The sequence below is a fragment of the Manacus candei genome, unplaced genomic scaffold (assembly GCF_025592945.1).
Source record: "Manacus candei isolate 608988 ecotype Guabito, Panama unplaced genomic scaffold, ASM2559294v1 h1tg000015l, whole genome shotgun sequence".
NCBI classification, from domain to species: domain Eukaryota; kingdom Metazoa; phylum Chordata; class Aves; order Passeriformes; family Pipridae; genus Manacus; species Manacus candei.
Window position 1 is genome coordinate 5814815 of NW_026138063.1, and position 27898 is coordinate 5842712.

A 27898-nucleotide genomic window follows, 5' to 3' on the forward strand; every position below is an offset into this window, starting at 1 on the left:
GGATCCATTTCTTTCCTCTTTATTTCTCTGTGTGTGGATTTATCCATTCAATCAGATGAGTCTGCTTGCATATTATAAATGGTAGATAATCTCTGTGTGAATTGCTTTGGTGAACTCTGTGGGGGGATAGTACTTAATTGTAACAAATGAAATAAAACTGACATAAAAGACAGCAATCACTTCAAAGTAAACACACTATCCTAAGCAACTTCTGTGGCTTTTAAGTGAAGAATCATCTCTACAAGGTGTTGGGTTTAATTGGTTCTTTGGGACATTTCTTTATAAATTTCTTATAAATTATAAATTAATTTACATTTAAATGCCTCTATTCATTGCTGAGTTAGCCCAGAACTTAAAGAACAGCAATATCATGTTCTTAGAAGTGTCGCTGACTGTGCTAATGATTAGAGTGTTTCCTGAGCCATCCTGATCTTTACTGCTATGTAAAATTTCTAAGCCAAATGTTTAGGTCCCAGCGAGCACCATAACCCTGCTGATGGCTTAATTCAGTGTCTCTAGTATTGCTTGACTCAACTGGGTAGAAGAAACATAAAAAAAGCTCAAGTTCAGCATTTTGCCAAAGGGAAGTGTCAAAAGAAGAAAAATATTTATATTACTGAACTGAAGTGTTCCTTCAACTTAATGACCATATGTAATACACAAAAAGAACAAAGAAGATGTAATTAAACAGCAATAAAGTGTATGAATTAATTAATAGAAAAGTTAGTTTTCACACTGTATGTCTAGTCACTGAGTAGAAAGCAATTCTGAAATATTAATCTTGTAAACAAATCCTGATGACTACAAATAATGAGGCAAACAGGGGAGCATCACATCTATCTCTTTTTAATCTGAAATATTTGAAAAATCAAATATTTTTCCCCTTTGTCTCATTATGGGCCGTGATCTGAACCAAGGAAAAGAATAGACTGCTGCACACATGCTGCTCTGTTCATGCCTTCAGGAGGGACCTTGTTCTCCACAGACCACAAAATAGAAATACATTTATTTAGCTGAGAGGTTTAAATGGAAATGCCAGCCAATATTAGTGAAGTAAATCTAAGCAAAGATAGATTTTGTGCAGAAGTGGCTTATGAAAGGAAAACCAAACCTCCTACAGCAAGCAACACTGAACAAAAGAAGAATATTTATGTCTCAGTGTAAGATTAAAAAACATTAAAAATCAAAGAAAAGACAGCCTAGTGTGGTTACATGATCTCAGTCTGAAGAGGAAGCTCTGTGAGCAGCTCTGTTACAGCAGCTCAGGACTGTGGGCTCTTCCACAGCAACTAGAACTGGAGAATCCTGCCACGAAATACTGAAGCCTGCATGGACCACAGTATTTCATAATATTGGCTTCTTATATAGATGGTCAGAACAATCTGTAGGAAAAATACTCTGATTAAAGAAAGGCTAAAAAATAAATGCAGATAAAATTCTTTAATCAGTGGAAACGTAAAATATTCTGAGTTCTTTCTGAAAAAAAAATCTAACACCAGAAAAAGAGAAAATGTAGTCAGAACTGAAGAAGACTAGTAAATCTTCAAGGAGCATCAGTGACTCCCTTTATGTGCTCTGAGACTATCCAACCTCTGACAATTAATGAAGGAGAGGGGATATCTCTGCGGAATTTTGCTTTTTCTTTGAAAAAAGCAATTAACCACGAGCAGTGTAGAAGTTCCAACATTGAGCAGGTGCTCTGTACAGCTCTGTATAAATGAGGCTTGTCCACTCGAGATATTTTGTACATGTTGCCTCTATTTTCCCATAGAAGGGGATCAAAAGCATACAAACTAAATATGCCTCTGGTGAATAATTTGAATACGCTGCGTTTCAGGCCCTAAAATATATCTTTACATTAGAAAGCAAAACCGTAGTGGTGAACCATGATAAAAAACCCCTGATATTACTGTACTTTCAATGACCACTGCGTTTGCACAGATGACTAGTGTAGGATACAACACCAAAATTAAAAGATATTTGGAAAGAAAGTAATTTTCTGTGGTTTCCCTACATTTATTTTACAAAATACTACTACAGTATATCTGCCAACATTTGTGTTTATTGAAACCCCTATTTATTTCCAGATATGGGACCTCATTACGCTAATAGTATACTATTATGTAAATGTATTTTCTATAAATGTCTAGTATCTGTAAGTAGTTTAGTCTCAATGTCCCTAATGTAATATATCAAACAATAACTCATTTGTCAAAGAGAGACAGTTCATTAGTATTCAGCAATCATTTGGACAGAATAAAACAGCAACGGTATAAAAATTGATGTTGCGAAACTTAACAAATGAGGGAATAAGGAAAGTGTGATTCCGGAAATTGCAGGCCTGCCCTCAAGGGCCATTTTTAGGTCACTTGTCTGCATTTTAATATTACATTTGTTTTAGAGAGTGTCTCCAAGTTATTAGGTTGGGAGGGAAGCCAATTTGCAACCATGACATCAGTATCCAGGGGGTTCAATAAATGGGAACATAACAACACTTGGGACAGAGTCAGGGTGAAAAGGTGTCACACTGCCAACTGTGGCATTGTAACTCAGTTTTGCAATTAAATTATTGAATGATATAAACTTTAACTTTTAACGTGTTTAAGCACTGGGAAATTTGCTCTTGAAATCTCTTACCTTTTGAGACAAGGAAAGAAGTAAGTACTTGGGTATATGACCTAAATTATGGTAGTTTTTGCATTCACTTTGAAATTAAATTACTGCATAGATACAGAGAAGTGTGGTTGGTCTATCTGTGGGCATGTTGGACAAGATGCCATCTCCACAATTTTATGTTGGCCATTCTGCACAGGTATCAATCCCGTGTTATTCTGTTCCTTGAACAGTGCTTTGCATCTTCTCAAATTATCAGTTTCTTTTCTCCTCATATGTGTAGGTTTGTCTTCCACTGATGTGCATTACCTGATTAGTAGAGATACAGAATTTTTACTGACTCAGTTAAAAGAGGCATTTACAAGGTATTGTAATATGTCTGGAAGTACCTTGTCTCTCATCACTGCTGTAAGGTTTGCTTGAATATGAATCTCTTTTATGTGAAGAGTTTGAAGGATGCTGCATGTGGCCTTTAAATACCTTAATAGGCAAAGCTGCACTTTTTTCTCTGACTCACAGAAAATGTCAGCAGCAGATTTTGTGAATCTGTGTGTATTTCTACATAATGTTCATCTCAGGTCAGAGAACAGCACTGGTGCAGTGAGTACTCTTGCTTTAGTTGTTCTGGCTCCCATCATTGTATATTGAGAAGAAATGGGTATATCCTAAAAAATCCATTGGTTTGATATGGAATTTGTGTGCATTTTACTTCTAATTTGGTTTTTGACCTGAAAATAAGTGAACCAGATGGGTAGGTACCTAGGTACTGAGAAGTGGTTTTCCTGTATGCTTGATTCAGGTTTCTCTATTGTCAGGCTTACTCACAAGGATGTGTCTGTTCATTTGATTCAATATTCTGTTCTCCTGTTATTTTTCCTCCTAAGAGCACTGTAACCCCCATTCATCAAGTCTAAGATTAGCCATCTATGGCTTTTCCAAAAATACCAGGAGCTACACAGTTGCTTTTGAATCAGAATTAGAATGAAACCTCTTTATAATGCTTTCTCTTTTATATTCAGCACCCTCATTTCCATCTTTCACAGCTAAATCAGGTTATTTAGATTACAGCAAGGTCTGAACCAACTCAGATGAAAAAAATTATCTACAGAGCCTATTTACATTTCTTTAATGAAACACTACGTTGGTTTTGTATAAAAAAGATTTTTTTAAGACAAAAACCTGAATGTGGTAAGCATAATACTATTGTGAAGTAAAGATAAGCTTAAAACTGAAACTAGTTTTTGAAGAAAAGAGAAAAGAGATTGTTCTTTTAGTGCATGATGCAGATGACAGTTAATTGACATGTTGCTTTGGTCACTTTATATAATATTCAGAAGGTTACAGTTCCACAGTGGTATTTGAAATACTTATTCTGACCACCACAAATTACCTGCACCAACTCAAACTGCATCTGTGACAAAATATGTAAACACTGGGCTTGTTGAAAAAAGTAATCAATACAACTGGAACACTGATGTCCTACGTGATCCCATGAGAGAGCTCTGGTATGCACCAGCCTCTTGCCATGGAAATCTGGGATCACAAGAGCCATGGAACAACACATCTCAAGTTGCCAAGAGGAGGGCACTGGGCAGTTGGCACTGTAGGAAGTGCCTGGTGGTGGAGCCATCCATTCAGGTTAGATCAGATCTCTTCAATGTGTTTTCTCAGCGCAAAATAACCCAGGATCTGATTTTTAAAAATTGTTGTTATTTTCCACAATCATGGGAGTGGAGCCCAAGTCTGAATCAACAGTATTTCATTGTTAGCCAAAATATGGCCCTTTGGTTTTCTCTTTAGCAACAATAAATTCCTTTCCATACGGAACACCTACAGAATTAATTTAAATGAGGCTGTCATTCTTTTTCATAGGAATTTAATACTATCTGTCTGTGCATGAAGAAAGGAATCCTACAGTTGCAGTTTTAAGTCTGTGTTTTTCCAAACTCTACTCTCATGGTCTTTAGCTCGGCCAGCTCTGCCAGGGGAGGTTTAGGTTGGATAGTAGGAAGAAATTCCTTACAGAAAGGGTAATCAGGCATTGGAATGGGCTGCCTAGGGAAGTGGTGGATTCTCTGTCCCTGGAGGTTTTCAAGATGAGACTGGATGTGGCATCAGTGCCATGATCTGGGAACTGTGGTGGTGTTGGATCAAGGGTTGGACTTGATGCTCTCAGAGGTCCCTTCCAACCTAGCTGATTCTATGATTCTATGTACCTGCTCAATCAATCTCTAAACCCAGGAAAACTTGTAATTTGATGTAGCCCTTTCTTTTAATAGTGCAGTAATTGACAGAGTGGGAGGTTTCTGATACTGTGGAAATGTGACATGAAAATACCTGATATGTGAGAAATAACCTGCCATTTATAGGGTAGTTGAAAACCCAGGCAGTTCAGAACAGATGCTATCAAGTGATACTCTTTTCAAACCATCATCTCTCTGCTGACAGGCTGCTGTGTTGTTTTGGTGAGCAAACAAGAAGTGTTACAAGCACAGCTGATGAGCAGGCACAGATCATGCATCAACAAGACTGAAACAGTATTTACCTCTGGGTTAATACAACACTGAAATATTAAAATCTAGTCTCATAAATACCTGTTTGAGAGGTAATGAGTCATTCATCAGCAGTCTGCTAATGACTGACTGCAACTATCAGGTGTGAATTTACAGAAGGCCCTAGGATAGTCAAGCTAATGATAGTTTTTTTAGTTATTATAACCTGTAATGTCTCTTAAAGGCAGTATCAGAGTTGTCTATATTATCCCTTGTTACTGTCATTTTAGAACCTCTGGGGGTTTAAGGTTGATCTTTTTTTCCTTTTGGAGGACCTTAATGTAAGTGTCTTACAACAATCTCAAAAGATTTTCACAAACACAGATTGTTAATGATAGGTGTATAATTTTATACCAGTAGACATCAAAATAATCCTCAGAAGAGATAACTGTAATCCTCATCTCCTGTGTGGGAAAAATGGGACTTGGAGCTGTGATCTGTCTGAAGCTCAGGGGAGAGGATGCAGCTGACAAACCAAGGGAGTCTTGCCACCTGCTGCTGGAGAGATGCTGTGTGTCCCAACACACTCAGGCAGTGCTCTGGAACAGCTACTTGTTTCTCAGTCATAGACCAGTTGAAACAATACACAGCAGGAAAATCCAAAATCAGTCCATGGATGGGAAGGCAGGCAGAGCGCAAGCGTTTCACTAGGAAGAAATTTAGTCCTAGTTTGACTATTGATAAAACCACAATTGAAACTCAGAAATACTTATGTGCCTCCTCTTTGGGGTGATTTTTCTTGCCTTCTAGTGAGGGGATTAGTATATATGCCAGATTTTTGGGCGGTTCTTTGCACTGTGTTGTTGAAGCTGCTTGTGTGGTCACATTATGTGACCAGTTCAGAGTTGCTGTAAAAGTCACAGCTGCCTTTAATCCAAGAGATTATTGCTTAGTCACACAAAGTCTGAACGGATCTGCACAAAAATATGGTCCATGTGTTTGTGTTTGTTGCAAAACAAGGCACCCAGGACTGAAGTCCAAGGAGGAGAAACCAGGTTATAATACAGGGAAGAAATCACTAATTAAAACAAAACTTTAACACAACCTGGAAATACCTATGGTAATATTTTTGACCTTCACCTAGATGGGTCCCTTCACTAGATTCTTCAGAAGGGACTTTAATAGTCCTTCTCTGAAAGCTTCCCAAGCCAGGAAAATAAGTAGTTTAAAAGAAGTACCTCCACACCATAACCTTGGTTTCTTCACATGTTGGTGTCATTACCTGCCTATATGATTATGAAAAAATGTCCCTCGAGCTTTAAAGTGTCATGAAAGCAGACTCAGACAAACTGACTTTTCAAATATTTCACATATGAAAACTAGAAAGTACCAGTTTACTCCAACCACGAAATAGTTTGTTTAGCGAAAGTGTCCAGAAACTGGATTAACAGTCTATAACCTGCAGGGGCAGTGCCTATTTGGAGCTTTCCAGCTGCCTGGGAGATGGCTTGCTGCCAGCCAGACACAGAAAGTGCTTCTTCACCTTCAAAAACAAATGATTCTCCCATAGAGTCAGCAAAGTTCTACCCATTCCTGCTAGAGATTAATGCAGAGGGCCAGTAAATGGGTGCTGATAGACATGCAAAGGAAGGGAGAAGGCCCAAAGTGATGAACTGCATCTCTAGCATGGGAGTAATTCAGTCACCCTAATCAGGCTTTGTGGTTGCAGAGCTATCTGGTTCAGCACCATCTCCTCAGCTGAAGCCCATATAAAGATTAGTTACAGTGGAGAAGAGTTCTGAGTTGTTCATGTTTACAGACTTCCTTCCACCCAGTGCATCACTGGCTTCCATCTTTTCAGATCTTGAATTTCTGAAATCATGAATTTCCTGGCTGGTGAACTATTAAAATGCAGATTAACTAAACTTCAAACAGATTTATTGCGGATGGCTCCTGCAAAATCCTTTTGGATTACCTGCCTCTGGACATCATTTCATAGTCTGTAGGGGTTCATTAAGGACAGATTTAAAAGTGTTAGCTGGGAAAAGGCCAGCAGGAAGAGTATGTTGAAAATTATTCATATTATTATGCTTGATCTAGTGATATAGATTTACCTTTTAGGAATTTTTAAGTTTCTCATTTGCAGCAATGAATAAGACATGCAAGCATGCCTCACGGATCATGGCTTTGTTTAAGAGTGCATTTCATAACCACTGAGTTATTTGTGGCGAGGAAAGTCACCCGTGCTGAGAGTGCAAAGAGGAAGGACAAGAGCCGCAGTGCATGTCCCTCGCAGTTCTCAGCTGCAGCAACTCTGTTTCCCTCTGAGCAGAGCCTTGAGATTCCAAACATAGCCATGAAGCATTTTGCTTTGTTTCTGCCATCTAACCCATTTCAAAATAAAATTAGCCTGGGGGTTATAAAAACAAAAATAGCGATGTTTAGACTTACATGATTCACTAATTGTGCTGCCATTTGGTTTTGTACAAACTGGCTCCAAAGCTCTGATGATTTTTTCAGAGATGTAGTTAATCTAAATTTATGCAGGAGCACTGTAATGACTTCTCCTTCAGACTATGAGGGGGTTTTAATCACTTTCAGCATTTAGCCCCTGATTGGGCAAAGCACTTAATTCTAAGCACTTGGGTACTCCAACTCCTTGCTGAATCAGGACCAACGACTAAATGCTGAATTCTCGGTTGCCTGGGGTTTTTAAAGAAAGTGGAAGTGCAGCCCTGTGATCAGGCATATTTTTGAAGCAATTTAACAGATGGGCACTAAATTGGGGCCCTGGACGGGGCTGACAGTACCATTGGAGCAGCAGGAGCCAGGGTCTCTCTCGAGCTCAGCTACCTCTCTGCCTGTGCCCCTTAAATGGCAACCCTCGCCTCTAGCTTTTATTCTGTACTTACACAGGCTAAATATAGAAGTTCTCCTAAGCTGTTTGAAATCACTTTCCACTTCAGATCTCTAAATGTCTTATTCATTATTGCAAATGAAAAACTTAAGAGTATTTTGACAGTGTCAAGCACACAGTCCAAATACTCCTCATTGAATCCTGATCCAATTTACTTTGACTTAGGTGGGTACTGAAGCCAGTTTGAAAGTGCTCCTATTTCCAAGCTGAAGTGTATTCCATTGACAAGGACTTGCCAGAAAAAGCTGCCAAGCACTGAGGAGTGTTCAGCATTTTGGACTGTAGACTGACTTGTCTATGAGCTGGCTACAGTCTAACAGATACAGTTCAGATATTGAACCCTGGTCTTCAGTGATGAAAAAGTAATGCATGAAAGAATGAGACCATCTTGTTCTTCTGGCTAGTGCTGACCCTCACACCTGCTTCAGCAGTTTTGTATTCAGCTTCTATGTGCTAGAGACCAAATTTTCTGCCATGTTTCCCTCTAAAATGTGTTCCTCCACCAGTACAAACAGATGTTTTTGCAGCTATACTTGTGCAGGTTAACAACCACAATAGTAAAGTGCATATGGGTTTTAGAGTTTATCCCCTTGAGCTTTCATAAATGCTCTTTTCAGGCTCTAATGGCACCGCTGATGTGTGTGTGCAGGTGTCAGTTGTGTTGAAGGATGCTTGCAGGCATTCACGGCTGCACAGGATTGATGAACACAGCAACTAGGGGTGAATAGCAGGTGCTGAAAAACTACCCTTTTTTCTTTCTGCTTTTAGTTTTCTAGAGCTCTTTAACTGACTGCAGAACTATTCAATTGTATTACAAATACAGCTCTTTTTTTTTGTAGTTATAAGCAAAACTATCATGATTGCAATTTTAATCTGTCATGGATTTGATCTCACCATCCACCAAAAAAAGAGAAGTTTTATTAGAGGTAATTTCTAATAATGTTTTTTTTATTCCTAAATGCCTGCAAATAGGACTTATTTGCCAAATTCTAAGCGGTAAACAGCACGAATGCTTCATATGCTCCTGTAGCCACTTTCAAAAGATGCTGCCAAAGTACATATTGCATCAAGGTTTGCCCTGAAAAAGGAAAATCAATCAGGTCAGATGCTGTTTCAGCCTGAAGCTTGTTTGGATGTTTGCTTTCTTTCTGAAAAGGTTGGGAGCCATTTCCTCTTCTGATTTGGGAAAACTTGCATGACTGATCCCTGCTCCAATGGTTAGGTGAGAGAGACCCCAAGAGCTCTGTTATCTTACTTTCCATGAATGAAGAACAGTAGATATATAAATGTCAGTAGGAATGGACAAGAACTACTAATCAGACTTAAATCTGGTAACGTGGTCTGGTTGTGTAATGGGTTGAGTTAATTTTGTTGTTGCTGGAAAAAAAAAGGCAGGCATGAAGGGGAGTTTTCCTAGATTGCAGTTCATGACAGAAGATGCAAAATTCTTCAGAAAAGCTTTACCCTTGATTCTAAAACCTTATTGAAATCACATCGACATCCTTTATAAAAAATGCCTTTTTCTAGAGAGCCGTAGAGGGGATCTGAAGCATATTGTGCACTCACATTCCAGGTTCTCTAACCTTCTGCAATAATTGGCAGCTGGCCTGCTTCAAGGATAAAATTTATAAAGCAGAGAAAGCCTCCCATATGCTGCCCTTTTAAGGCAAGTCTTCTCATTACTGGAAAGCAGGAGCACAGTGATGGTAAAATACTGCAGAGATCATTTATCAATCACACTATCAGCAAAGCTGCAGAAACAGAACTTGAGAAATTAGACAGGGAAAAGCTCTAATTTTTTTCATCTTCATCTCCCCATTTCCACCATCTCAAAACTTTCTGGTGCTTTGTGTCTCTTAGTTTTCAAAGTTCAGAACAATGAGGTATGTCACCATTTCTCTCAGAAAAACTTTCCCTCATTTTTAGCAGTTGTCATAGCCAAGAAATGTATTTGTTTCTTGTCCTTATTTTGGTGCTATTATGTCTAGTGATAAACCTTACGTGGCAACCTGAATAATTCATACTGTAATGTACCTGCCTTACCTGGGGTGTTTTTTGACCAAACTATATTCACTTTACCTTGCATTGTTTACCCACTTTTAAATCTTTTCTGAACACTTTCCCTTTCAGAACCTTATCATTTTTGTTTCTCTTTTGTGAACTTACTCCCATTTGTTTTTCCTTTGTATTCCAGATAAGAAAGACACACTCTGATACCTGGGGTTTTTGGTGCCTTTCAGCTGCTAAACAAGTGCCGAGCTGCATTTGCAGAAGGATCACTTTTGCCTGCCCTATGGCAATGCAAACCTGTATGGACTTAACTGGGGTAGAATTGGAGAAATCTTTAACATTGTTATCCTATCTTCTCCCAGTTCTCCCCAGGTTTAGCAGTCTGCATTTTTTTCTGAAGCTAATCTTTCTTCATTATGTTTTTATACTCTCTGCCTCTATATTATTGCCTCAATGTTCACAAGGCCCTTTCCTTTTTGTGTCATTGCTTAATTTAGCTGCTCATCTTCCTACTTCGCTATTATTTGCCAGGGTTTTAAATGAGGTGCTGGCCCCGTTTTTGGGATGTTCCCTTCAATACCCCGTACCACCAACATGGTTACCAAAATCAAGAGCTCAGTCACTGTGAACTTATGAAATCTTCAGGCCATGTAGGAGTCATCTGGTGAAAGAAGCAGGCAATCATAAGCAAGGAACAAAATTCAATAAACAGCATTCAATAATCTCAAACAAATACAAGTGTCAGCTCTGTGTTGATGAATCACAGACTTACCTCTCTGTTCCCAGCTTCTTGATTTTCCCTTCCTGACTCTTAACACTCTAATTACTGGGAGAGTGAGAGGGTTGTTACTTTATCCTTCCAGATTCCTTCTGTTCCTTACAAAAACATAATTACATCCCCAGTCTTCTAATATTTCTTTTGTTTTGGAGTTTTCTTCTCACTAAATAGTTGCAGTATTCTTTCCATTTAATGAAATAGTTTCAGCTTTCTCTCCTGTTTAATGGGTTGGAAAATTAGCATTGAATGGGAACAGTCCATGGCTTTGGTCTGTAGTTTAGGAAATCTGTGAGAAGAAAAGGAAACACTTGCAAAGGCTGTCTGCAGACTCAGGAATGGCCTTCATTTTCCTTTTTTAATTTTGAGTACATGTGAAGACCTTCATAAATGAAAACAGATTCAGTTTAGCAGAAGGCAATGTTGTTCAAATGCTAGAGCTTTTTTTTCCCAAAAAAATATTATTTTTCAAAACTTAGTATTTACCATGTGTTTTGTGTTTGTTCCTCAAATATACTTAAATTTTTCTTCAAATGTACTTACATTTATGGTTAGCAACGTATAAGATCTAAGTTAGTTAACCACACATAGACTTCTGCATTCTCTTTTATTGTCCTTAATACAGTATTCTTACGAAAATTTTAGATTGCCATTAGTGTTGTATTGTGTCTTGCTAATTGATGAGATTGTGGTTTTCTGAGTAATACACAGTGGTCTCTAAAGGGCATTGCAATAGCCCAGCTCCACAGCCCTGTAAGAATTTGTGTGTTTTACGGATAAATCCAGTACATGGAGTCACACATGTGGGATAAACAGGCGGCACAAGGAGGCTTTATCAGCGTTCGGCCCCCAAGGGTTGTGCACAACACAGGAAAATCCAATTAGAGCCACAGGGAGTTTTTTCAATCTCTTAATCGGCATTGCAGCACTGCAGATGGATATTATTGCCCACTACTTAAACTTTATTACTCCATTTTTCTGTCTGTAGCCCTTCACCTCACCAACCCACCTTGAAGAGACGGCAGGCACAGCCATATAAAACTTTTTACGACCTTGGCATCTGCACTGTTTTGTCGCATGAAAGTACAGTTGTGACAACACAGAGGAACCCAGCCAGGATTTAAGCTGGTTTTACCAGTGCAGTTTGCTCTGCCTCCAGAGCCTCACCTGCCCTTAATGACAGAATATGCAAGACCAACTTGTTTTTGAGGCTAATGCTTTCACAAGAGGAGGTAGGATGATCTAGGATGAGGGAGCAGGTGTTGGCTGCATCCAAGCCCTGGTTTGCATGGAGGCACAGATTCATTGTGTGACCTTGCATTGAGTCACTTGACTTCCAGTGTTTCAGTTGTGCTATAAAATTGACTAAAAGCAGGACTTAAACCAGACTGTGCATCCTGGGTAAATAATAGACTCAGGGAAAACATATAGGAGGAGGGGATTATGCTTTTGTATCTTAAAACACCTTCCCTGACAGAGAAGGTGCGTCTGCTATGGATGAATAATCTGTTAGCATAAATTATTGTTATTTTCAGTGATGGCTTACCAGGTATATGTATCAAAGAGTGATACAGTCTGCTTGATTTTATGGTACATTAACTTTGCCAGAATGCATTTATTATATTTAAAACCTGCTAGGTGCCTGCAGTGGGAACAAAGATTGCGTAATTATTTTTTCTTTAGCTTGTGGGAAAACAAATGCTTTGAATATAAAAGATTCGAGGGGTGAAAAGTTCATTCTGTTCACCCCTCCATCGAGAGAGTGTAGACAAAAGGTAATCTGATTACTAATTTGAAAACAGATGAAAGGAACCAATTTAGTGATGAAATAACTGCTACTTCCATTTCTTCCCTTTGTGTTATTGGAAACAGTAAATAGATTCAACAGTTGAGCTGTGAAGCAAATTTTTCATTATTTTATAATAAGCATCTTCCCCAATCAATTAATGGCTTTGGAATAAATAGCTTCAGGTTTTGATTTTAAAACATATACGTGAGATTTTGTTGCAACAACAATAAACAGCAGGAAATGTACCAATGTGCAGACCCTGTTTTAAATGAGGAATGTAGAGTCTACGAAATTAATGGGAATATCTTCATTAAGTTCACTGTCTTTGCTGCTTCAGAAAACAATAATTTGTTCTGGAAAGCACTGCAAAATCCCCATGGGCAAATTCATAGGAAGGGACAGGTAAGGATTTCCATTTTGGATGGCTTTTCCATAGGGGTGTTGGGTGTGTTCATTCTTCCATCCCACATTTATTATCTGAGCTCTTATCATTTATATGATAATAACAGTACCTCCTTATTTACTGTGGTTTGTGCACTGGCCAATACCTGCTCTGTCTATGTGGGGAAGGGGTGTATGTATGGATACTGTGACATGCAGAAAGCTCTCTGATCTTTATTTGTCAACAATGAAACTCATCAATCCTAATATACATGTATATATTACAAAAAGAGAAAAAAACAAACTCATCACTAAATTTTTAAAGCAGAGAACACATTCCTGGTTTCACAGCTCTTCCTATGCTTTGAAAAGGAGAAGGGATTCACATGATACATATTTAAAATGTAAGAAGCCTGGAACCCCCAAGCAATAGCAAGTTTTTACTGTCCAACTATAGCATTCTTTCACTCAACACTTTTTTTAGCACATAGCACCTTTTTTTTCATGCTCTGTATCTATTTTGACATAGTTCTGGGAAGAAGGACAAAGGTAGAAGGAAGAATAAACTCTCCTACATGGCCTGTTCCCAACAGCTATCAGGCAGTGATTTACAGTATTAAAGTAAATATTTTTCATAGCAGTATTTGTGTTTAGTCACTTTTAGTGTGAGATATAACACATTGTTGACTATGATGAATACATTCTGGGAAACAATAGCTGGGGCAGTGCACAGCAGTATTTAAAAATGGTTTGGAATGAAGCAGCAAATAAAGAATTAAAAAAGTCTTAAGCGGATTGGGGGGGGGAAAACCCAAACAGGTAACTGTTAGATTAGATCCACCTTCATATAGACTGTCATAGATGGAGATTGATTTATTGAGAGCAGGGGAGAGCACAGTATTCCAGCCACTGTAATACTTTTAAGTGGTCTTCTATAATGCTGTTAAATAGTCTTCCAAACTTGCAGCAAAGAATTGTAATTTTGAGAAGACACAGTAGAAGTTCTAATTTCTACCCTAGAAGGAAAAATATTGTCTTAAAACTACTGAGACTAATTCTAAATATTTAGGGACTTATTCTACTTATTTCCCAAATCATATGTGATTTTTCCATGGGAATTAACAAAATGATTTGTCATCTTCTTTGAATTTGAACTGATGGATCGTTGAAAAGCAAAACACATGTGGTACATTTTGTTCTGATGGAGAAAACAGTAACGATACACAGAGTGACACTAAATTAAACTGGTAGTCATTGAGCCACTCCCTTTCTACAGTCTATGCAGTCAACCCATCACTGCTGTTTTCAGAAGTTAACAAATGAAAAGAGATGAACTTTCTTTCTTCAGTGACTGTCTCCTGAGTAAAGAACAGGAACATAAGTACTTTAACTGTCAAGTGATGTTCTACACCAGTGACTACAAATAGAAAGTTATGCACATGTTATGTTAGAAGCTGGGAAATCATATAAAGATTAATCAAGCCAGCACATCAACTCATTGTATCACACTGATCCTCCACTGAAAACAGCTGGTATTTTGCTAGAAGTACTTTGCCAGAAATGGGACGTGATTCAATATTGCAGTGTCAGAGATGCCTTTGTTAACTGAAGCAATCCTCAGAGTCAGCAGAATTAATGTTGAGTATAAATACATTTTCTTACAAATCTTAAGCAGACCAAGAATGCAATCCATTGCAATCAGCAGATGCGTTTTACACTCAGTAACTTCATCAGGATGTTGCTTGAGATTGATGGTAATTACTGATGTGTCATTTGGGGTGTGTTGTCCATTAAAACTCAATTTATTTCATCAGTTAGCACCCAACTTACATTATGTAGTATGTTAAAAGAGCATTCACACTGGAATTGTAAAGGTGGGTATGTGGTTTAAAAAAAAAAATCTTCAAAATATAATGGCACAATAATTCTCTGTTTCACTGCTTAAATCTACCAGATCCTATTTCTGTCCTCGCAATTCAGAGCCAGGTTCAACTACCTCTCACACCACAGCTTTCCTCTATAATCTTGGCATGTCACTCCCCTCTTTGGGCTATCTCCTTGTTCCTATGACTGAGTATTGCTATTATCTAATTATTCAGGGTGAGGATAAAAACATAACATACTGTAAACCATCCTGATTCCAAAGTAATTCAAGGCAACACGTAAATGTCATAGAAAAGGAGGAGAGTAATAGACCATTCACATTTTTTTCCTTCAACCTTCTCCCTTATGGAGCAAATCATAACTGAAATCTAAGGAGACTCTGGGACTTGGTCTTGCTCATGTGCCTTGTGGAAATGCCTGGCTTAGAGGACAGAGAGGTGGCAAGTGTTGTGCAAGGAGGTGCAACAGTTCCAGGAGAACACAGTATCCTATAACTGAAGGGTTTTTGAACCTTTTTTTTTCTTTTAAAAATTATGATGCTGCAACAACATCAGCAGAAATCTGCTCTTAGTCTCCTAAGCTGTGAATTGAACTCATTTAATAAACTCTCTTTTAATGCTATTTCACATGTTGATTCATTTCCTTTGCACAAACCTTTTCTACCTACTAACAAAATTTAGCCCAGGGCTGTGGTGAGGCTTTAAGCCATTTACAATAATAAAAAACATCTAAAGTCACCTGTTAATACTGTCTGCAATCTTTAATTTCAGGTCAGGTGGCTTTTCGTCCTATGAGTTCATGCCTCCTGCCTTCAGCCGATGTAAATGAATGAGGTTTACTGGCATAGTCCTGCTTTCCATAGCTAATGATATTTCTTGGACTGGAGTGAAACGTTTTTCCATTGTAAATAACAAAGATAGCACTGTGCTGTCCATGCAAAAAATATTGAATTTAGTGACAAGCTTTGCATATATAACATAATCCCTTGAAGGCCCAAACCCTATGACTTTTCTCCCCTTGAGTGTATCTTCCTATGCAATTAAGGAGGCTGTTTTCAGTTACTTAAGAGAAATAAGTGCAGGAGAATAGAGCCCTAAGAAATGAACATTAGTTATCCCAAAAGGGACCTAGTGAGAATGGAAGCTTAAAAGGGTCTACACAGTTTAATTCATGTACCATCTGTTTTTGGGAAAATTAGCACAGATTAGATTTTCCAACTCATCTGAGGCTAAGAAAGTGCCTTTAGAACCTGTAGTATTTGCTTAAGTATTAAAAACAAATTAGCACCGTTTTACCTACCATGTGAATCCTGTGCATATTAGTTCCCTTTGGAGTAAGCTATAAGAATTGTAGCTGCAAAATAGCAAAGTGATGTCTCTCAGCAAACCACTCCTTGCCAATGTTTCTTAGCTGCTTTATAGAAGTGCTTGACATTCTTGTCCTCTTCTGAGCACTGTTTTGTTAGACGTGACCATTTTGTACAAATTCATTTCTTCCTCAGGGCTGAGAGTGTGTTCCCTGCGACCTCTGACTGGTGTTCCTCCTCTCAGTTTGGCTGTAAGTGGGTGTTGTAAGCTGAAAGACATCTAATTTAGCCCAAACATGAGTAACTGAAGAATATTACCCTCCTGATAAAAGAATCCTCATACTCAAAACCATGCAATTGTATTATATCAAAGCACTACATTATAATTATAGAATGGCTTTCAAAAAAAAAAAAAAAATAAATTTTAAAATATTTGACAGAAACATGAAGTAACTTAGATTTTGCTGGATTTTTTTCCCCTCACTTTGGTACTTACCAGACTTCTGTGTTCTGAGGGCAAAAAGATGAAACTAGATGAGGCTGTTGTGATACCCTCCAACTATGCAATATTGAATACCTGGCTTCCTGCTGTGGACTGAATATAGGGGCAGTAAATGCAAAGTTAGCATCTTTAACAGTGTATTTACCTCAGCTGGACTCTGGTTTTCTTTCACTCTATTTGTTGCAGAAATCTTTAAATATAGAGCAATCTCAGTTATTGGAAGTTGGATGGCACATGTACACACATTTCTCTTGCCAAAGATTCCCAGGCTCTTACTTTAGCTTTCATTCATCTCACATAATTATATGAAATATCAATTATTTTATGCTACCCATGAAATATTACTTAGTTTAGACACTTTGTTGACGCTGTATGGTTGATGCTGTATCTATGAATGTACTTAATAATGTGATGGTTTTGCATATCTCAAAAGATTAATGGACTGGAATTACATCCTTGCTTGGTATGAACTGTCAGATTTTCTTGACATGACTAGAATTAGTTAGATTTAAAAGAGCAATGAGCCTGGTCCATCATTTTGAGATGATGTAGTGGTAATGCATATAATACTCATTATGGAGTAGGATGACAGGATGCAACACCCAACAGAAAACTATAGCTCTGCATTTAGTTGAGGTTGCAATAGGCAACCTTTCAAAGAATTCTCTAATTATAATAAAACAGAGTAAAAAAAGTTGCCTTTCAGTGACCAACTAAAGATTTTAGATTGTCATTGCAAACGATACAGGCGTTTTTGTGATGGTACTTTTTTGGTGAGTGAAACTCTATGTAGTGAAGCCTGAATGTGCTGACAGCATGAGTCTGTGCGTGCCCACATGTGTAAAGTATTTGTTCACGGCACCTGTAAATAAAGGCATTGCAGCCTTGCTTTTGTGGTATCAAGGTGCCAGCTGAAAAGTGAAACTCAGAGTACTACGACGTTTGTTCCGGTGCTCCAGAAGCCCACTGTGAGTTAATCGGCGATTTTTCACAGACGACATCTAATCTATAAGTTTAAATTACTTTTCACTCCTATTATGCCTTAATTGAAGTGCACCAATGTGAAACTGCAAGAGATGGAGCTTCAGTAATTCTAGCCTCAATTAAGTTTGTGTGGATTTGAGTCTTTTTTCCTTCCTTTTCCTTGGACTGTGGATGATTCTTTGACACCTTGTGTTTATTTAAACTAGTGCTAGAAAAGTTAGAGGATATGTATATGACCAGGTATTCTTTAAGACCACTCCGAAGAGATAGGCAGGAGTTGTGTGTATGATTTATAAATTAATACATGTCTTTTATGTCCTACTGTTTAGCTTAAAAGCTGTACCACCAGCAGCAGCCAAATCCCTCAGGATTCTGCTGGGGAGGAATAGTTTAACAGCAATCATTTTTTGGGTAAATGGCAGTTACCATCTCTATAACAGCTACCCTCATCCCATCCTTGACTTTTCTTCAGCTCCCTGCCTATAAGACACAAAATGTGTGTTGTAGCAGAGTAAAATCATAGTGAAGAAATAAAGCACCTTGCTATATGGAACAGGAAATTCAGACACAGCAGAAAGCAAAAGTCGTACTAGGAGAGGCAGGATGCCGTGTAAAAAAAGAACAGGCATATGGTGATGCAGTTAATTCTTACTTACTTCACATTTTACCAGAACTGATATATATTTACCAGAAAATTAGATTTGATGCCTCTATCTGGGCATATATGCTCTTACAAATGTTTCTGGTGTTCAGCTAATAGCAATGAAAGCAGCATAAGAATCTCACTAGCACAAGCCTGTGGATTAAAATAGTTGTTTGCAACATATTTTTGTTACAGACCTTCCCAGGTTTTCCTTCGTGGCTTAGATGGTCATAAAGTTTGTTTGTGTTTGCTTTTAACTGGTTTGCTCCTCTGAGTGACTTTTGGCCCCTGAGAAGTAGCCCACAGACTTTGAGAGGTCAACAGGTATAAATGGAAAACCTACTATATTTCTTAGCTTTCCCACTGTTGGACATGACTTTTTCTCTGAATGAGAATATATTCAGCATCTCTGCCATCACAAACACAAAAGGCAGCTGCTGTGATATACACCTTGATGTGCTGTAATTATGATGGTGTTACACTGTGTTGCAATGTGCCTCACTTCACCAGTCAAACTGAAACTGGGTTGCTGCTTTTTCTACTTACTTTTTCTTATAAGAAGTCGTTCTGCTATGCAGGCTAAGATAGCCACACATGCAGTGACTTCAGTAAGACAAATATGCCTCTAGGTAGAAGGGACAGAGCAGAATGTCATCCTCCTGGTCCCTGCAGTACCAGCAGCACAGTGTATTGCAGCAGGGAAGCAGGTGTGGGTGTGATGCCACAGGTAGGTCAAGGAGTTATTCAGCCACAGAGCACCTGGAGAGAGTGTGGTAGGTTGTTATCAGCGGGGTAAAAATACTGCCAGGTATTCCCGAGGATTTGTCAAGTGATAAATTGATGGCGTGCCCCAAGAGCATTTCAAAGAGCACAGTGGACACAGATATAAATCCACATGAATAACAGAACTGCAAGAATAATGTTGATGCTGATTAAATAAGATTAAGCTTTGCAAAAGGAGAAGGGGATAGGAAAGGCAGAGGAAGAGAGAAAGAAGGAAGATAGAAAAGGTTCATTTCTCAGGCTTTCTCAAAACTTATTTAAATTCCCAGTGCATTTAAAGGGTCTGTCTGCACTGAGCAGGCTACAGAAGTCAGATCTGGATTATTTAAGTCTCATGTATTGTTTAACTCATGCATTCAAAAGCAAGACAGCATTTTGTGATGATCTGGTCTGACCTCTACCTGTACTCCACTGTTCATAAAACTTTCCTGAATTGAATCTTGTCTGAACAGTGACATATTCAGAAGGCCTCCAATACTGATTTGAGAATGCAAGTGATGACATACTGAATGGAGTTCTTCGTAAATTGGTCCAATGGTTAATCTTTCTATTTATTTTCAAATAAGGAGATTTGAGTTCACAGTAAATTAGCACCATAATTTTTGTGTTCTGATTGAAAGATTGCACTTCCAAACAGCCGCTAGGCTTCTAACCAGTGATTTGCATATGCAGTTTTACGTGAAGATTTCTAACTTCCCTTTCATCAGCTCATAGAATATATATTAGCATTGATTGGACCCTCATTGCAAATCTCAACACTGGAAAGAAGTATCAAAAATTATGGTGCTGTCCCTCTCAATGGAATTCTTAATTAGGATTTTTTTTTTATTATTTCTAAAGTATGAATTTTCCCTTCTAGTGAAATTAGGCTCATCTTTTCTCTCATTTACATACGTAGTCAAAATTCTGAAAAACTGTGTGGTATTACTGAAAACATGCACTAATGCACAGCCAGAGTGACCATTATAAATCAAAGAGGATTTCCAGACCTGAGTTAGAAAAAGTGTTCTCTGGCATGTAATAATCAATTAAAAGATGCTTTTGAAAGCTGAATCTGAACTCCATGTAGTTCTAAGTAGCTGAACATATTACACAGCTTATTATATAGCAAAAATTTCTCAGAATATATTGGGTAGGAAGACCTTCAAGCCCCATCTGGGCTATCTTCAGATAATGATTTTGCCAAAATCTTGAATGAAAAGGGAAAGCAGAACTTTATAGGGTCAGTTTTGATCTTTAAAGCCTTGCACATTGAGAGCATTGATATTCATTAACTCCTTGCTATAACATCTTTTCCAAGTTTGTCGCTGCTGCCTTTGGTTGTATCGTCTAAAGTCAAAAGTTCTGGGATATTGCATGAAAGTGCAGCATATCTCAATGCCTGTTTTCTGAGCTTGCTACTGAAAATGGGGGTGCTGAGAGACCGTAGTAAGGGACAGATATTTGGTGCAATGTGCTGTGGGCTGCTTGATTTTGCATACTGCTCTACTTGAAGGAGGTAGGACTGGAACAGCTGTGCACTCAATCCTAGTGAAGACAAAAATCTCTCCCTTGGGACGTCGCTTTCTTCTGCCAAGTGGGAGAGTCAAGTGTTGGATTTGGATGTGGACTTTTCTGTTCTCTCCTGCAGTCTTTCCTTATTATTTGGGCTTTGGCTGAGTATTTTGAAAGGATCAGACTGCGATTGATTTTTATTATTCCACACATTATCCTGTAAGATTTTGTTTTGCCCTTGCTGTCTTTTAGAAACAATGTTATTTATATTTTTGTTCAAGTTCTCAGACGGTGGTTCACAAGAGAATTGCTAGTGTAGTACTCAGTAATAAAATGTTCATTTTCTATGAAAATTTTGTATGCAACTTAAAAACGCTTTAAACTAAAACTTGAGCTGCCCTAGAGCATGACTCAGCCATGTACTAACAACTGTGATTTTTACCTTGTGGAAGGCATTTAAGCAGATGTTCTCTGCTGGCAGCAGAATTGCTTGTTTTTTAAAAGATGAGACTAGTCATAGATATCTGCTATTTTCTATAACAAACTCCATGTTTTTTTTTCCGGTGTTTTTTTTAAAGAAGAAGAGGAGACATTCAAATCAAAGGGACTCCAGCTGTCTTTTGTGTCCACCCATGCCATAATGTCATTCATCAGTCCTTAAGGCTCACTTCTGCTTTCTGAAATGTGTCAGCTCATATCACTTAAAATCTTGTAGGATTAGTATCTGCAGCTGTATTTCTGAAACTCGACTTGCCCCTCCTTTTCTTTTTTCCTTTTACAGCGTATCAAGAAATCAGTATTAAAGATCACGTCTAGTGGACTAACCCTATTGCTTATAGAGCTCTCAAAGTATCTCTGAGATTGTTATCAGACTTTCATTTGACTTCAGTAAAGATCATCTATAATAAGTTACTGTAGAGCTGATCTCCCTGGTGATCATCTGGGACTGGCTGTGTTGTACTTAGAGCAAGGGGCTGGCAAGCAGAGGGCAGCTGGAGCCCCTTTTATCCATGCTCCCCATGTTGAAACCTACCCCACACCACAACCCTGTGTGTAGGCATGGGATTGGCACAAGGACAGGACTGACACATCATTATGTTGCATAGAGAAAATACCCAAACTTTGAGAGCCTGCCCACAACTGTCCCAATGTGACAGAAAAAGCACGGTGGGAAATAACCACTGACCATGTGAAGAAGAGACAAATCTAGATTTTCAAAGCACTCTCAGACTTTCATCATCTCTTTAATGAAACTTTAAAGGCAAATAGAGTCACTCTCTTCTCTCAGCCTTCAAAAATTGCTAGAAATTATAATCTCAGACTGTTTCAGCATCTGCAGCATACTCAGAATTATAGAATCATAGAATGGTTTGTGTTGGGAGGGACCTTAAAGATCATCTAGTCCAAACCCCCTGCAATGAGCAGGGACACCTTCCACTAGATCAGGTTGCTCCAAGTCCCATCCAACCTGGCCTTGAACACTTCCAGAAATGGGGCATCCTCAGTTTCTCTGGGCAACTTTTGCCAGGGCCTCACCACCCTCACAGAAAATAATTTCTTCAGATATCTAGTCTAAATTTCCCCTCTTTCAGTTTGAACCCATTACTCCTTGTTCTATCTCTACAGTTCCTGATGAAGAGTCCCTCTCTGCCTTCCCTATAGGCCCCTTAAGATACTGGAAGGGTTCTATGAGGTCTCCATGCAACCTACTTTCTTCTAGGCTGAACAGCCCCAACTTGCCAAGAATATCACAGTAAATTTCAGAAATTTCTTTCCTTCTGTAATAGCTGAAGATTATCTTTCCAGGATAGTAAAAAAATCTAGCTTCATCCAGATCTTTTTTTGTCATTTAGAGGACTTTGATGTATCAAAGCCTGTGAAAGAGAACCTGTGTTTTGGAGAGAGCCTGAGGGTTAGCCTGCTTTGGGCTGCATCACAACCAGTGAAGTCATGCCAAAATATCTCTGGCAGTGGAATGAAGTGCTCTGGTGTGGGACACTCCACTTTTTTGCAGTCTGCCTCTACACTGGAAATTTGCTGTAATGCTTTAGTGCTGGCAAGTGACAGATGCCAGACTGAAACAGCTGTAAGGGACTTCTGTACCTTGCAGTGTTCAGTTGGTTTAGTCTCTCACAGGAGAAGAAAATAGGTGAAAGGCAAGGAAGTGAAAACTTCTGTTGTTTCAAAGAGCCACAGGAAAGACCAGTCCTTTGGTAGGCTCCAGCCACTTCATTAATATTAATTCAAAGGATTTAGTACCCTGCAAGTGTTAAAAATTCCAACAGTAGAAGACCGATGTTAAAAAAGCACATCGGAGTTTATACACGATCACACACTTTTTTCCAGGCATACTTTCAAAATGCCAAAGGATACAGTGACAAGTTTGTGTATTTACTGGTTCAATTCTGTAAATTGTTTACTTTGATGAAATAGTTGGGAATTTCTAAAGGCTGTCTGCTGAGGCAGCAGCACTGGCCAAGGAAGTCACCATCCCTGGAGGTATTTAAAGGGTGGCACCTGGGGACACGGTTTAGTGGTGGGCTTGGCAGCACTGGGTTAATGGTCTGAAAGGTCTTTTCCAACCTAAATGATTCTATGATTCTGTGATTCTATGATCTCAAACATCCAGGAAAGAGTGCATAATGATGTAGCATGATACTATGCATATCTCATGGAGTTAAGCTAAAATCTTGCACTTCTGAAATCATTAATCTTATTACTAATATGTATGTGGCAGAGAGCTACAGGAACAGACAAGAACTTTGCTAATGTTGCAATCACTTTTCTGTATATTAAATGAATTTCATACGAAACTCCTGCTTGAGCAGCATTTTCAGAAGACTTGCTTATCTGATTCTCAAGCAGAGGTACATTGCAGATGTCTAGAGAGCAATATTTTTCATGCACTGAATAGTTCATATTCTCCTACATCTTTCTTATAGGAGTTCCTAGCCCTTTTAGTCACCTTACCCCTTATCCATGACTAAAATATGCCATTAATATTAGGAAGTACTGGTCAGCAAAGCGAGGAGCAGGATCCTCTGCTTCATGAATATCACATATACATTAATGTTCACAGTGCTGCTCATACAATTCCTTCAGGTTAGTTAGCTGATGTGAATTCTACAGAGATGGCTAAGATGAAAACAAATGTGCTCTTTAAGTTTAACCATCTCTCTTAAAAATTGCTTATCTTGCTCCCATTCCTATCCGAGTAGGTATAGTTTAAAGGGCAGCAGAAAATTTCTGTACGTGGCAATTACCATTCAATAGCAATATACAATGTCAAACTAAAGTCCAAAGCAAGGAACTTGTGATTCAGAGAGAACATAAATTCTTCCCTCAAAATATGTCCTGTATTCTTCCAGTATGCATTGGTGCATTTATACCTGTGCAACTTAACATTTTCTTTTAACAAAATAAAAGATGGTATTTGATCGCACAGGGAATTGTAACTGGAAACCCCGTTATTATAACACATGCCTAAGCAGGTGGGTAATATTAAAGTCTCAAGTGTTACTGCTTTCAGAGACATAGCACTTTGAAAAACCCATTTAAGCATGTCAGACCAGTCTTTATACACTCTTATTTTTAAAGTAACATTTGTTGCTGTGCATCTGCTGTGCAGATATTTTATTTGTCCAACAAGATGTTCTGCCCCTTACATTAGGAAAAATTCTGTCTTGGCCTTCCCTTCTGCATTAATTTGAATATTCAAATTAGGCCAGAGCTTAAAGTAACTCAAACTGGTAAGGTTTTCAACTAAATATTTTAAGTTTACTCTTCAAAAATGCTGGAATCATATTAGAAAAAGATTTATTTGAATGGCAAGCAGAAATCATTACCCAGACAGATAAGCCTATAAAGCATTAAAATTTATCTTAATAAAAAATACAGGACCTAGTTGTGGCACTCTCTGCATATTTGTCTAACAGACATGTAACAGAGAAATAGTCCAAATGGGCTTAATAAATCTCTTTCTTAAACTCACAAAAGACCACATCCTCACTTCCATAATTCTATTAGAGTCTACTCCTCTGGAGGAGATAAAAGAAGAGATAACCTCTCCATTCAGAATATAAAATAGCAATTGTTCAGCTGACGAATGGAATATTTCCAGTAGAAGGACTTAATTATGGAACAAAATTAGCTCAATTTGACCTTTTTAGAGAATAATGCAAAACTAAGTTTTTTTGAGACTGTCTTCCTGGAATAACTAAAATAAGGAATAATTTACTTCCCTTTTTTTACAAGGCCAAAAGGTGGCAGAAAATGATAGCAGTGTTCTTGGTGAGATGACAATCCAAGGATAATAATAAGACAGTATTTGCAGAAAGAGATAATATATTTTAATAGACTAGCTGATGCAGTTTAAAAACAGAGGATCTTTCAGACACACAAGCCCTTTTCAGTGAGAGCAGGTTCCCCTCTGTGACTCAAAATTGGGAGCTTAATAACTAGATAGTGTGATGATTGTGTCATAGGAATGCATGGAAATGCATGGTATCTATATTAATTACATCCTAAAAGCTCCTCTTGGGATAAAGACATAGCATATTGTTCCAATCTCCATTTTATCTAAGTGATAAATAGGGATAAGTACCTGTACCCACAGACTGACAGGCTGGATACAATGCTGTGTGTCAAAGTATTTCTCTACAGGTGTTTAGCTCGATGAGTTTATGTGTATTGAGGCACTCCTCACGAGCTAAAAAAACCCACCACCACAAACTGGAAAGAAAAACCTCATCTGTTTTATCAGTCCTATGTCTGATTTCATGACATTCTGAATTCTCCTAAGCCATGCTGATACCACTGCATACAGGAAAAAAGGCATGAACAGGTGGTGATATTAACAGGCTTCTTATGGTTCTGAAAAATGAGATAGAAATGTTTCATGTCATGAAAGTCAACATCAATCATCATCCATCTTGTGCAGATATGGAAGTCAGCCAATGTGGTTCTTGCTGAGGAGGCGTGAGATATTTCTTTTGCATCAGAGCTGTTGCTCTGGACACAAGTCATAATTTGTTTAATATAGATGAATGAGGAGAATATTACTAATACTGCCATTTTTATTTTTTTTTTAACTAAACTGAAAGCTCCCCCTCCTGGCACATTCCCTGAACTGAATGCACGGTTCCTGATGTCTACTTTTAGCAACAAGACTTTTCACAAAGATTCTTTAAAAGTAGTATATTTATAGTTTTCCAAGGATTTCACATTTCTCTATCCAGCTTCGGGGCTTGATGTGAACTCATTTAACACCAGGGGATTGCTCTAAGGCTTTACCTATAATTTTAATCTGTTGCTTTTCCAGGCAAAGACTTACATGATTTCTACTCTGCTGCGTATTATAGAGAGTAAAGAAAACAACTTTTTCAGAAAGTTTGAATGTTTGCATTTGTGTTCCTTCAGGGCAATTGCTCTATCTAATCTATAACCCACCATTTATTTTCCTAATAAATGCCTTGGAATCATTTTGAGAAATCTACAGGATCTCTTTGAACCAATACTGCAGCTGTGATGAGAGCAGATCCTGACCAGGCTGAGGGAATCTGCAAGCCAGGGAAATGGAAAAAAGCAAAGAGGGACACGTTTGTGTCACAATTTTGGTAACTTCTGTAACCACTCTCATTTCCGCCTGTGTTTCAAGGACCACTAGTGCCAATCATTCCTGTAATCCCTTAAATCAGTGCAGTCACTTATGTGCTAAATATGATAAACTGATTTGTCACTGATTTTCCAAGGTCCTATATTTATGCAAAGAAAGGGGAAGACTCTCCCAACATATGTAGGCACAGGATTCTGTAGTTCCTATCAATTCCTACATTTTAATTTTCTTACAGTCCCTGGTACCATTCCTCAATTCCAAGCAGGCTGACAAAGGCAGTGACACTTGGGTTAGGGAGCTTTCACTAGGTTTGCTATCATGTTCAAAGGCCTCATCTCTCTGTGTCCTTAAAAATTGTTCATGTGGGACAACATTTTACTGGAGCATGAAGAGAAGAATGAATACTTCTGGAAGGATTGTATGGGGGCCATGCTTTCACAGAGGCACTCACACCAACCCTCTGGCCACAGAGGAAAATAAAGAAGAGTGAAGCAGAGTAAAATGACATCATAATAATCTCAACTCTGTGCTGAGCTGTAATAGTAAAATAAGAATGAATGAATTAGTTATAATTATTACTTCTTTTCTGGGCCTTCCCTGAATATCAAGGTGGTAGCAATGGTAGCAATGCTACTTTGCTTTATATGCAGTTAGGTAGTAAATATAGCAGGTTTTAGTTGTAGAATAGTGGTTATTTTAAAGTCTAGTACAGAGTAACAATTTACTATGGCTACAGTGAATGAAGTATGTCCATTAGACTTGGTGCATTAGGTCTGGAAGCAGGAGAATTGCTGGCCTGGCACCCTATGCCACTTTACTGTTCCCTCTCCATGATAGCATCAGGATTGACCTACACAAGAAAAGCTTCTTGCCTTAAATGGAGCAGAGCTCAACTACTGAGGCAGCAAGGCCAATTAGCTTTCAGTTCAGCTTACAGCAGAGAAGGGCTGTTAGTATAAATGTCTACACATAGGACAGAATAGCAAATGCAAACTTTGAAGTCAAATCAGAGTAATAAAGTAACAAATGACATGTTCATTATATCCATGAATATAGGTATACACATGCACCTATTTGTATTCTTCTTAAATCCTTGCTTTATAGATGTATGTGCACACGTGTCTTGTTAGAAATGTCTCAAAAGCTCCTTTTATTGTCATAATGAAACAGTAGGACTCCTTTGAGAGCTATTTGTCTGCAAAACTACTGTAAACTTCTTTTGAGTAGGCTGTCTGCACTCAAGAGAGTTAAATCAGTAGAACTTTGACGAGATTAGAAGACTCACTGATATCTAATTAATGTGGAAATAATTGTTGTAATGGTTGCATTTCTCTACAAAGCATGTACCGAAAAACAGTTACATGATTTAGGGAGCATTAAATCAGTTTGATATGCAAATGAAGGTATGGACTACTTCATAATGCTGGTATTATTTAAACATTTGTTTATTAAACTGAGAAAATTGGAAATGTCAACAAATGGGATCCAAAAGCAATGTCTCTTATCAACAGAGACTTTCTTCAAAGTTTTTACTGTACTCCTTTTGGAGTCAGTAGGCTCTAATGACAAGAGTAACAGCAATACTAAATGTGAGGGTACTGCTGGGAGTAAAGTGTGAAAGTTGTTCCTGCACCTCACATATTTCACAGCTTTTTCTCCACTAGGAATAAAAGGGAGCAATTGTAGTGCTCTCCAGATTATCCCTGAGCTC

At 38.3% G+C, this 27898-nt stretch overlaps 1 protein-coding gene across 9 annotated transcripts in view; it reads left to right on the forward strand.

The window, feature by feature from the left end:
* Positions 1-27898, forward strand: part of NLGN1 (neuroligin 1) — a 416929-nt gene that overhangs the window by 343752 nt on the left and 45279 nt on the right. The gene's annotated exons all lie outside the window — the stretch shown is intronic.